This window comes from Oryza sativa, chromosome 12 (assembly GCF_034140825.1).
Source record: "Oryza sativa Japonica Group chromosome 12, ASM3414082v1".
In the NCBI taxonomy this organism is placed as follows: domain Eukaryota; kingdom Viridiplantae; phylum Streptophyta; class Magnoliopsida; order Poales; family Poaceae; genus Oryza; species Oryza sativa.
The window spans coordinates 8834469-8847643 of record NC_089046.1 but is presented as its reverse complement, the minus strand read 5'-3'; the positions used below and the strand labels follow the sequence as shown (position 1 = coordinate 8847643).

Sequence of the window (13175 nt, the reverse complement as noted above, 5' to 3'; positions counted from 1 at the left end):
TAAAAACTAGATTAACTGTAGTTCTTAATCGGCTAAAACCATACTTTGTCTAAAAGTGCATTTAACTGCATAAAAGTGTATAAGTAAAATAATTTATTCAAATACTAGGTTATTTATCATGAATAAAAATAATTTTTCCAGAATTTATCTTCTCTGTTTAAGTCTCCTAAAAATTCGAACTAGTTTCCAAAGAACCCATATTCCTCTAATTTCTGTGAGTAATCTATCCATAATTTTTGAGTGCAACTAAAGAAAATGGAAACTAGGTACATACACCTACCTCCAGTAAAATCAACACTAGTTAATCTGATCAACACATTGAGTATTGAAGCTACAAAATTAGAGGAGAAAATAATTCCGGAAATTCGTCCAAAAACCAAGCTCACCCATGTTTCTGCCTACACATATCTTTTCCACTTAGTTTACTTCGACCTGGGCCCCCTTGTCAGTCCCTCCGACTTGCCCTTCCTCTGTGCAACTTCCCTAGCCGACCGAGAAACACTGAGAGGGAGAGATCGAACGCCGACTGGCTCTGGACGCCGCGCGACGCGTGGCCACGACGTGTCGACGCCCTAAAAACGCCGAGCTCCATCTCTGCCTCTCCCAGACGCGTCGCCACTCTTCACCCACCATTCCAGTGCCAATCCATCCGAGGGAGAGCATCCTCGCTGCTCTTCTCCACTGGTTCTCCATCGCCGGCCGTGAAGAAGACGATGGCCGCAATCGTTGATGAGCCGCGGTCGTTTCCCCTTCTCTTGCGTTCCATACTCTCCTCACCATGCCGAATATTTCTCCTTTTGATTTCATCCTCTCTGGTGCAGCCAATCGACGGGAACGCTGCCGTGCACACCGGAGCTCTGGAGCGCGCTCAGCGCACCGCCGCAGCGACATCGTCGCCGTTGCCATCAATCTAGATCAAGCCGGAGCGAGCCACCACGCCACCAGCTTCACCTCAACCTCCTCTCCATTTACCCTCAAGAAACCCATCCAATGGCGCAGCGATCTTGGAGGTCGACATCGTCTTTTCCAACTCCGTTCAACCGCTTCCATCATCGATTCCATTCTCTCTGGTGAGCGTCAGTCAAATTCCATGCATGCATGGCCTCTCTAGATAGCCTTTGACCTCTTGCATGCACCGTATTGGTGACTCCCCTTACAGATCGAGCAGCGGACGTCATCCCTGGAGTTGTGCCATGCCGCCATGGAGCTTCGCCGTCGCTGTGACTCTACAGACATCCCCAGCCTTGTCTAGCATCTCGGTGAGCACCCAGAAGCCTATAGAACATACATGCATGCACCCAATTAACCAATACATGATTGTAGAAGCACATGCATCACCACCCGAAAACATCCTCTTTTCAGACTCGCCGCTGGCGTTACTCCGATGTCCACTGACCAAGAAAAGTAGAGGAATGGAATCGCAATAGCATGATCTTCATTTTGTCTTTTGTCGCACCCCCAAACGAGCCATCGTTTGTCGCCGGTGAGCTCGAGATCGAGCTCAGCCATGGCTGTTCTGCCTCTGTGCGTGAGAAAAGAAGTCAGGGACCTTGTTTCGAGAATTTAAACAACTATAAGGTTTAATGTGCAACTTTTCAACTCACTGACATATGGGCCTAGGTCTGCGTGTTGATTCTTAGAAACCTCAGAGATCTTTTTGTATATTGATCTCTCACTGACAGTGGACCCCTTGGAAACAAAATCTGAAATTATAAAAGAACAGTAACTAAAACATGTAAAATCCATATAAAATTAAATATAGCTCATTTTAAGATGATTCAAATTTCTGTGAAATCACCAAATTGAGAACTTTGATGTTATGGAATAAAAACTTGCACTCACAGTACAAATTTAGCCTCTAAAATTTATCCAAGTTAAATCACACATAAAGCATGCACAAACTTATAAAATGCATACAAAATTCATTTCAACTCATTTTGGAGCAATCTCAGTTTCTACAGATCCACCAACTTATGTTCTCCTATAAAGCAAAATGAAATAGTATACATACTATACATCAAATGCCTCTAAAACTGTTACCTTTAAATGACTAGTTTTAGATAAGCTGAATTTTAGAAGTTCATATAAAATTCATCTTAGATCCTTTTTGAGTAAACCCAAGTTCTGTAGAATCACCAAAACATACACTTCCAAGTTATAAAATAAAATTATATACTTACTGTATGATAAAAGCCTCTAAATACTTATGTAAGTAATAACCATCATAGAGCAACCTTAAATTGTAAAATTTGTAGAAAATTCATCTTTAGTCTAAATGAAGTGAACCAAATATCTATAGAACCAGCAAACAGTGGGCTTCAACATAGTAAAATAAAATATGGAACCTTCTGTACAGGTTATAGCTCTAAACTTTAAATTTATAGGATAGGTGCTAATCACAAAGTATCGATTGAGCAATATGTATATATATAAATGTATATAGAAATACACTCTAGCTATAATGAAACCCAAATAAAACTTGTTAGACCAGTGAATGCATATTTCTATCCCCATCCACCAAAACTTAAGGCACTTAGCTCATATAATAATTTCTAGGTTGATATAATAAATTGCTAACATGGACTAGAGCTCCCCTAGTTTATAAAATATGAACCATGATAATAAAGACCATAAGCCTATGAACTAAGGTTAGATTGGTTAACTAAAATACTCATTTTATACATCACTAGCTAGATGAGGAAAGTTTTGGACCTAAACCTCTAAAGCCATGAACCTATAGAACACTATACACCTATAACACGTTATAACTTGTAAAATACATAAAGAATTCATATTAACTCTAAAAATTATGAAACCAAATGTGTTAGTCTTAGAAAATACATATATTCACCCCCCACAAACATGAACTTAATAAGAATCACCTTACGACAGCGGTTCATAATAGTACCTAAGTAAATCCTACACTATACCGACGAAACTTCTAAAATTCATAATTCTCAAATGAAACGAGATAAAATAGAAATTCTTTCACCTAAATTCATTTTAGACCAGTACCTATTCACTGTGCTCAAATCATGCATTTTAGAGTATTTTGGATTTTTCGCATATTTCGGTGTTTAATTGCATAACGTGTACTTTGTATAGATGATTGCTTAAACGGTGAAGAAGTGATTTAGGTGCTGACATTTTCCTGATTCAAGGCAAGTCCCACCTCCCTCTCTTTGATCACTTTGAACCTATGTTTTGGAGGTTATTGAAAATGTTTGCAAATCTTGCATGTCGATTGTACACTAATAAATTAAAATTTTGTTAAACTTGTTAGATAAACTCCTATTATTTGCATTATCACCTTAACTCCACATATATCCATATTCCTCATTCCTAACCTTAGGAACAATATGACTATACCACTTTATATATGAGTTTTGGTGACACTAGGTTACTATAAAGCTTAGCCATGCTTAGAATGGTCTTCCTTGTCATTATGGGCTCATTACAAACATGAAAATTGATTTTTAATTAATCTGGACGGAACTTTAATACTTGTGATTTTGATAAATAAAATGATGGAAAACATGGATTTTAGGTTTGGGCCTCAAGTGGTGCACATATGGTGATTAGTTGTGTACCGATAGGGGGAGAGTGTGCCCAAACCGACCTAAGGACTTCACTCAATGTTAGTTCATTTCGTATACAGTGCAACCACATGTGCTAGTATGGGATAGCCCAAGCTTAGTAAATTATTTATGGTTTAGCCTTACATTCTGGTAGGCCGGTGTGTATGAGTTCGTATAATTCAGAGGAGCTTCCTATTTACCCCGAAGTGGTAGTTTAGGCGACTAAGCGTGTCCAATACAACGGTATTGTGCCACGTGGTGGGTTCCTGTTGTGTCCGCCACCACGGCGTTAAGTTTAAGGCGTGGGCCCGCCACTTAACGGTTCTAGGTCATATAACGTGTATGGCTTAGGATGGAGTAACACGTATCGTGCTGGTGTAAGGCTAAATCATGAATTTTGGAAAAGCTTTGTTGCGGGTAATAAATCGGGTACTTATGTATCGCGTGCCATGCTGTTGCATGATTATTATTTCGCATCATGTGGGTAAAGTGTACAGACTCTGCAGAGTTAAAACTAATCGATTAGCCATGCTCGCGGTCAAGAGCGATGTGTGGATATGTATTGAGTATAGACTTGTGTTTATTCTTCAAAATGCTGAAATTTACCTTCAAATTGTGATGAGATTTGAGAATGATCTCCTTGCTACCATGGAAGGCAATGAGGTGCATATTTATACATGATTAATGCCTACCTTGATGCCCAATATGTCAAATACTAGCTTGCTGAAATTTATTTGAAAGTAAACCTGATTTAGAAATGTTTTATGCAAATAAAACTTGCTTTATGCTAAAAAGAACCATATTATACCTTCCTTGATTATATGCCTTGCAAGTAGGGTCTTAGGCTTGTGTTGGTGCTTGCCAGTACATTATTAAATAATAATGTACTGACTCTTGCTGTGGAATTAACCTTTTGCTTGCAGGATTTAGACTTAGCCTTTGAGTGATGCGGGTGATCGACTGCTTCTTCTAGGACTTGAACTTAATGGGGGTAAACCCCTAGTCGGTATGCTTGTGGATTGGGTAGACAAGCTTCCACTGTTCTATATATTTATTTGGCCGGTCGGCCAATGTAACTAAAGTAGATGTAGTTTATAATCGCTTTCATCTTATTTGTGTTTGCTATGTATAATCATGCTTGAGATGAAAGTGTGAATCTAGTGCACATCCTGGGAACTAGATTCACATGAGTATGAGTTAAGAATATTTGAGATGTTGTAGATCTTTAGCTATTTTTGTCAAGTCTCCTGAATGTGTAACACATCTGGTCGTCGCCTTCGAGTGGTTTGACGGGCACATCTCAGGCTGAAGTTGACTGGCAGGCTAAAGACCTAGCAATGTCTCCAATATTCTTCTCTCGAGGCGTCGGATGTTTCATTATGTTTGTTTGATGACTTGAATTATTCACTTCATCCCTCAAATATAATGGAAGGTCCGTAAAGCCTACGACATCTATGAATAGAATGTACTTCACCAAAATCATATACATTTGTTAATCGGGATCGCTAAAAGCTGTCACAAGTTTTTTTTTTTGCAAAATACTTTCAAATGTAATTATAATGTAGTTATATTATAACTACATTATAATCTATAGATAAGTTAGATATAAAATGGCATATATTGTTTTAGTACATATTATAGTTATAATATAGTTATAGTGGAATTATATTATAATTATATTATAGTTAGATTTGAAACTTTTTCCTTAAAAAACTTATGGCAGTTTTTAGATAGTCCCTCTCTTAATATATTGTAATAGAAAATATTGGTCAAAGTTTCTATATAGTATAATGTAAATATTTTTGGAGACCGTGTTATGATTCAAAATGATAGCGGAGAGTACCACTGTGTCTTTATCGTTAAATAATTAGGCTTCTTTATAAATAAAATAGTCGTTGTTGTCATGATTTATTCTCAAACTTCCAACGCTCATATTTGTAAATTTACATATATACATACATGATCAAATATTATCGAAATATATTTTGCATCATAAATATAATGTTCCCATGCAATTCTCATTCATGATATCTAATCATTTTCTTACTGATCAGAGTAAAATTATATTGATTAACCCTGACAATTATTTGAAAACACAGAGATTATCAACCTTAAGTCCTTAATTCCTTGGTCTCCTAAAATAACATTAACCTTGACCCACTTCGGTTCCATAATTCTTGATATTTTAGACATGAATGAAGTTAAACTTTTATTATTTGGATTATTAGTAACTTAAAAACAAATATTTAGTTTAAAGACACTAAAACATAGATTTTTCATACAAGAATAATGTAATATAAATAAAAGGTTATTTATTTATTATGTATTATAATAAAAATATAATCAAAGATATATTTAATTTTAGAGACCGTATCATTGTCTAAAACGTCTACAACTATGGAATAGTTTCTACTGTAATACTCCTGTATCTACAACTATCAACAAATATATAATTTTGTTGAAATAACTTTTAGGATTAACTAAGAAGGTGGCCCGCACGATGCGTGGGCATTTATTTTGTTGAAAGATAAGATTATAGTTTATTTAGAAATTGTCTCATAGGTAACAAACTTAGGATCGAACAATATCCTTTTAAAATGATTCGGGTGTTCTATTTTCTTAACATATCTCAAAAAACATTCATCAACTCTTGAATAGAAGATGGATTAAGTTAGTACAACTCTTGCATCAAATAAATATTAAACTACCGCTAGCTTAATTATCAAGCATATCACTTGTATACATACCATGGAAATATGGCTACAAGCGAAAATTGTGAGATCAAGGAACTCAAAATGATCAATGATCTTATGAAGGCATATGACAAACAAATTAAGGGTAAATTAAAAGTTGGATTATCCCCCTCTATATAAGTTCAACAATTTCATATTTTCTCCATAGTTCTGAATAACTTTAAAAGGTTTTGGTGCATACAAATTACCTACACCATCGCTTTGCTTGGTATTGCAAAATATCAACATTGTTTGAAGCTAATTTCTTTAGTTTTGGCAAGTTTGATTATTTTCTTGAAACAATATTTGTTTAAAATAAGACCATAATTATATAAATTTAATTAGTATGGGGTAGTTTACTTATAAATTTTGAAGTGTTTTGTAGCAAAATTTCATGTAGTCTAGTTATATCAATAATATAGTTTTGTTCAATAAATTGAATATTATTTACAGCACCAGAATTAATAAAAATTTATCAAACCATCCATGACTACTTAAAAATTTTTGGTTTGTCTAATTTGTTTATTTCAAATTCAAATAATCACATATTCTCCTTCTAACCGGTGTGTTTGTCATTATTCATAATAAAAAACACATCGATGTTGTCACTCAATCACATATAAATGTAAAATATTTGTCATTATTCTCGGACCGCTCATTCCTCGGTGGTATTCTTCACTCATCCATCATCTTAAGATAGTTGTATACAACATATTTTGTCTAATTATTTAGTTTACATAAGGGGTGACACCACGCTCCTCCTCCCTCATGCATGGGACACAGTGTCCAAAATGTTTTTTTTCCAAAGCAAGTTCTTAATTAACCCATGTAATTTATTAGAATATTACATGTGTAATATATGTGTATGTGACACATGGTAATTTTTGTCCTAGCTTCGCCCTGCTTATATACTATAAAAAGAGATAAATTATATTCAACCCGCAGTGCTTGATTCTTCTTCTTTCTACATTGCATCTTCACGATTTATTTTCATGTTATTAAAAAAACCAATCGTTGTCCATTGATAATTTCATACGTCTTCACTTTAGCAAAGCAGTAGCGCTACAACATCATGATCACCTTAGCTACCTTAGGTATACGATGCTTTGTCATACGTGTAGAAGGTAAAGATGTCACATGTGTTGTATAGAGAGACAAAGAGGACTTCCGAGGCTGTTTTTTTTAACAAAAGATAGATCTCATGGTCTAAATAATATGTCCACCGGTTTAACTAAAAATCAACAAACAAATATTTTTATTAGGAAATAGTCTAAAATAATTGTTACATAATATCATATAATGGTGTAAACTCTATTTTTAAATATTGTAGATCCAATTTATTAACATCTGATTGTAACGAGTTATATGCTGATATTCAATTTTTTATTAGGAAATAGTCTAAAATAATTGGTACATAATATCATATAATGGTGTAAACTCTATTTTTAAATATTGTAGATCCAATTTATTAACATCTGATTGTAACGAGTTATATGCTGATATTCAATGTTTGTAAAGCAACTATTATTTATAGTTTATTATCATGAATAATAATAATTATTAGTGTCTCAACTAAATACATGGAAAATGGAAAGGGAAAAAGAGGAAGGTTACATACCTCCTGGGTGGAAGGAAAGGTGTATACATAGGGGGTGGAGAGGTGGAACTGTTGTTTAATCTAACGGCTTATAATATTGGACCCACCAATTTAAGTGGAAATAAACGGATATATGTTTTGTTTTTTTTCTCAAATTTTATAGGATTTGTTGGCAACTTGCGAGAGTTTTGAGGAAGTTTAATCGAAATACATCGTATGATTTATTTGAGGCACTTATATAAGGATAATATTAACTGGAGAACATCTACCACATTTTCTCCCTAAATTTTTTCGTCGGCTTTGCTTTTATAATTTTGTAACCTAGTAGTTAGCTTTATACTATATCGTAGTTAAGTAATACATAGAAGCAATTATTTATACTGTTATTCATCAACTGTAAAGAATGGTAGGCTTATTTTCTTTAATAAAACATGTCTACTAAATTAAGTGTTAAAGTAAAATTAGGACTTTTTTAATTGGATATAGGTTATTGTTTTCTATTAATGGATGAATTGCGTGGACATGAAAATCCACTAAATGCATTGGTTTATATAGTCTAATATGATTGGTGCAGTTCGAGATGTGGCACAGGAATACAAGAATTGAGAATTTTTTATGGTGGATTAATTGTTTTTTGGATTTTAATATTTGTACGTTAAAATTCAGCAGGTATCAGTGAGATGGAGTAACCTGTCAGTTTTGTATTTTTCTTCAGAACTGATGAATTAAACATTGGTGCTAATTACATCTAAATAGTAAAAAGTACGTTTAGTTCTAATAACAATGATTAAAAGAAGCAATATTAAACACATACGTGATAATTGCTGATCTTCGTTCTTTCTATCCCATAATGTTTTCTAATCTGTAAACTCAAAGTAGCAGTCCGAGAAACACTTTTTTTTTGCTTTGACCTATTTCATTATTGTATCGTGTGATAAAAAAAAATTGAGACTATTTTTCAGTACACAGTACTTATTATCATGTTCCATAACTTTGAAATTTTTAAAAATGTATCTTACTTTTTGGCCTAAAGTGGTTTGCCAATTGCTTTGGGATTAAGGCATGTATTGTGTTGCCCTGAAGAAAATAGTATTTACATAATAGAACAATATATTAAATGATATGTTTGCAACAATCATACCTCTGCATCTAGTAGAATCATCCGCGTATACCATAGAACTCATCAGCCATTATAGGATTAACCGCTTCCCATATCCTAATCACTCTTACTTTAATTATCCACCTATCATTTTTCTTGTTAACGCAGTAATCAAATTGCAAGGTGCCATGTTATCTGCAAATGCGTATATGCAATATAATGTATACATTTATGTTATTTAATAGATGCAATATAGTGTAGCCCTAATTAATTAATACATGATAGCACTATTGTGTTCTTCTGTAGGTACACGATTACCTTCTTTTGTCAAAGATGACCAGCCTGAATTGACTAATGTCACAAAGGTGTCGCACACGTCTTATGCTAAGATGAGTCGCCAGAGCCGTGTATTGTAGAGATTAAAATGCCATCTGGTCGTGGTGTTCCTAAAGGAGGTAAATAATATGAGATTCTACTTAGGAGTAACTAATCTTGCCGGCCTCATCGATTTAAAATTTGCTAATCTGCTGACCGGTGTGCATATGTATATGTAGAGATAATCTGAGATTACGTTGACGTAAGTAGGGTAACTAATCTTGCCTACTTTATTGATTCAAAGTAGGAAACTAACCTTGAGATAAATGCGCTCCATGTTATGATCACGGTAAATACATGAACTGCACGTGTGGGTCCTCAACTCCTATGCGTGGGTTCTTATTGTGCCATGTCATGTTGAGAGCGTTTTGAGAAAGCCATGTGGCAGTTCAAGAGTGTTTGTAGGAAGTTTAATGGACTTTTAGTATATAATAATAGATAGAAGATAATAGATAGATAGACAGATAGATTTAATACATGTTATCCCCATATTTCTAAAGTAGTAAATATTTTAAAAGTTATTTGTAGTTAGAGTTTTAAAAGTTTGACATCGGTCTTGTTTAAAGCAATAATTATTTTTAACTGGAGTGAGTACATAACAAATTCTTCCTGAATTATCTAAAAGAAACAAATTCTTCCTGAAGTTAGTAGTGTCATTAGGCTTTTATTTGCATTGACCGGCTGGAAGCTGCTTCCATTATATTAAAAATTATTAGAATTTCTTTTACTGATATTTCGTATTGGACGTGACAACTTCATCAATATTTTACCAAAGCTAACTCAGAGCATCCCCAGCAGATAGTCTGTCATGTCCTTCATCCACGAAATAGCGTATGGTGGGAGAAAATCTAGCTCCAGCGGATACACTATCCGGGCATGCAGGGATAGCGCATCCCAGAGAGTTCTCATGACACGAACACGCAACTGCCGCTCCCAGCCGGATTGAGCCATGAAGAGTGAAGGAGTGAAGGTAGAGAGGAGAGAGGATGCGCTGGTGGCCACCTTCGATGGCCACTCCAACCGTCGGCTACTTGCACCCATGCTGCTCCCGTCATCGGCCACTTGCGCCCGCCCCTTGCACCGCCCGCACATCCTCCTCCGTCCCGGCTACTTGTGCCACCCCTCCGTTCAACAGCTCGTGCCGCTTCTCCGCCTGCGCCGCCTTGCCATCCACTCCGCCCCTTTGGCCCACATTGGCCCACTAACCCCACACCCCCCCGGCCACTCGCGCCACTGTTTGGCCCATGCCAACCCGCCGCCCTGACGGTCGGTCCTCGTCCTATCGACAGTGGACATACAAGAGAGATTGAAAGAGAAAGGCGAGGAAATATTTTTAGAGCGGGGAAAGGTGAGGAAGTTAATATAAATGTATGGTAGTTGAAAGATATTAGTAAAATATAGGATATTGGTATATGGAAGATGTAATATAAATGATACGTTGGAATGAAAAGTAACATAGAGTAGGAATCGTTTTGGATGATCATCTAAATGATAATATGGAGGATGAAATTTGGATGAGCTGCTGAGATGTTCTAAAACCTTGATATTCTGTTGGTGCCAAACCAACTGATGTCAATACAGTACTAAAACAGACATATATTGGTAACACAGATAGACACCCATGATTTCCTTCGACCTAGCTTTTTGCATGATGGGAGTTTCTAGAAAAAGTGGCTGGTTGATGGTGTAGTTTATCTGTTCATGGGCGATATTGCACTGATTCTGTTGTCTTGCAACAAGCAAAGAATATGTTCAGAGTAAGCCTTTCTTCGTACCACACCATAAATATATGCAATAAGGGTTGTGTTTTTTCTAACACTTAGCTCTATTTAAGTTGAAATCGAGAGTTAATTACAGAATAGTTATAATGTATTGTGTTATGTCGTATTTGGATTTTATACTATTTGTTGCTCTATTTAAGTTGGAATCGAGAGTTAATTACAGAATAATTATAATGTACTGTGTTATGTCATATTTGGATTTTGTACTGTTTGTTTGTATAGGTAAAAGAAATCATTATGTTATAAATGTGAGCACAATATTAACGAATATCAATAGAACTCTTACAGAGACAAGGGTGCTATAAGGGAGTTTAAGACCCTCTTTTTTTCCCTGATTCTATAGTTGGATTTTTGTTTGCACGCTTTCCAAGTTTCTAAATGGTGTCATTTTTAAACAACCTTTTAACTTTCTAGAAGTCAATTCATTCATTTATACCCTCGAATAGCTATCACATAAATAAGATAATTCATCAATTTTAGCAGTTCTAAACCCTGAGTAGTATATATTTTTTCATGCTAGTCATGGTGATCATTAAATTAGGGATCAACGGTTAATCAGAGTCGTAAGATGAATATGTACGAACTACTATCAACAACTGTAGATTGGTGTCAAAATTAATTGCTACTAATTAAACATCTAATGGCTTGCTAGCCACATAATTAATTTCTCTCTACATGTATATAAACATGCACGAAGCTAGAACAAATATTACCATATGCCCCATACATATATATTAAGCGGTTAATATTCTAATTACATGTGTTAAGTCCTTTAAAATTTCTTAAAATGCTCTCAAGCTATCACGTGGTGCTCTAATAAATTAGAGGAAATATTAGAAATTCTAAGGAAAAAAAAGCAAAGTATCCATTACTTGATTTTCGGTTAAATCGGTACGCCCAATATTATAAACCGCTATATTAAATTAATCTTAGAGCAAACTAAATACTACAAGGTCCGACCTCTCATCCGCTGGCATAGGTAAGCACCTACGTACGTGGGTACGTACGCTTTCCGTCCCTTTTTTCATTTTTCCCTTTCTTTTTTTCCATGCATACACTTCCCTCCCTTTCCTACTATATCATGCGTCTTCACGAGACAATTTATCACAATAATTTTGAGTATCTTGCTCTCGCATTTTTCATTTGTGGCCATATAACACGGTATGTATATGAATGGCCTGTATGATATCTAACTAGCAATAGTTTATTATTTACTTGAGAAAAAATGATTCAAAAGTCGTAAGTATTTAATCCATCTCCTACTCAAAGTTTGTGAATGGTTTTTAAAGATATATTAAGAAAAATAGAACCCTTAAATTATCATAAAATGACATTATCCGAACTTTAGTTTGCCCTTAATCTATGAGACAAAATTTTTGAACAACAATAATCTTACCTTTCAATAATATAAGTACCCGCGCATACGCGCGGGCCACCTTCCTAGTTATAAAAAAATTAAAAAGATAAGTCACGCATAAAATATTAATCATGCTTTATCATCTAACAACAATGAAAATACTAATTATAAAAAAAATTCATATAAGACAGACAGTCAAACGTTGGCACGAAAACCCATTTTTTTGGGACGGAGGGAGTAGAGCTGAAGTCAACGAAGTATCTGTCATCGGAAAATCTGCAGATGTGATGTTTTTTGATGAATATTAGAGCACCATTGCTTCTTGGTCTTACGAACAAGCTTCGTTGTCGATATATTGTTCTTGACGAGAGCCGTAGGAAGATCGATGATGTTACACTGAAGACCGGAAACATGATGGATCTGAATCGGAGAAGAGTGAACACTGGCTACATCGTATCTGGAGAATCGACCTCTTGAGCCTATCTTTGTCGAAACTTTGAAGCACCAAGTCCTCTATCCTGCGTACCACTGTCAATGGGCTATACCCGAGTATGGTATTTGGAGAGTAATATATATATATATATGCAAAACTGTAGTAAAAGGAGACAGGAGACATATATTTTTATACAGGTTCGGACCCGTACCGACGGATAATA

The 13175-nt window shown here is 35.3% G+C and overlaps 1 long non-coding RNA gene across 1 annotated transcript; it reads left to right on the top strand.

The window, feature by feature from the left end:
• The first annotated feature begins 605 nt into the window (after nt 1-605).
• On the top strand, nt 606-4806 carry LOC9272000 (uncharacterized). Its single transcript, XR_001541996.3, has 4 exons — nt 606-1070; nt 1160-1259; nt 3106-3161; nt 4502-4806. It is a non-coding gene; the product is annotated as an uncharacterized lncRNA (long non-coding RNA).
• Nucleotides 4807-13175: the final 8369 nt, after the last annotated feature.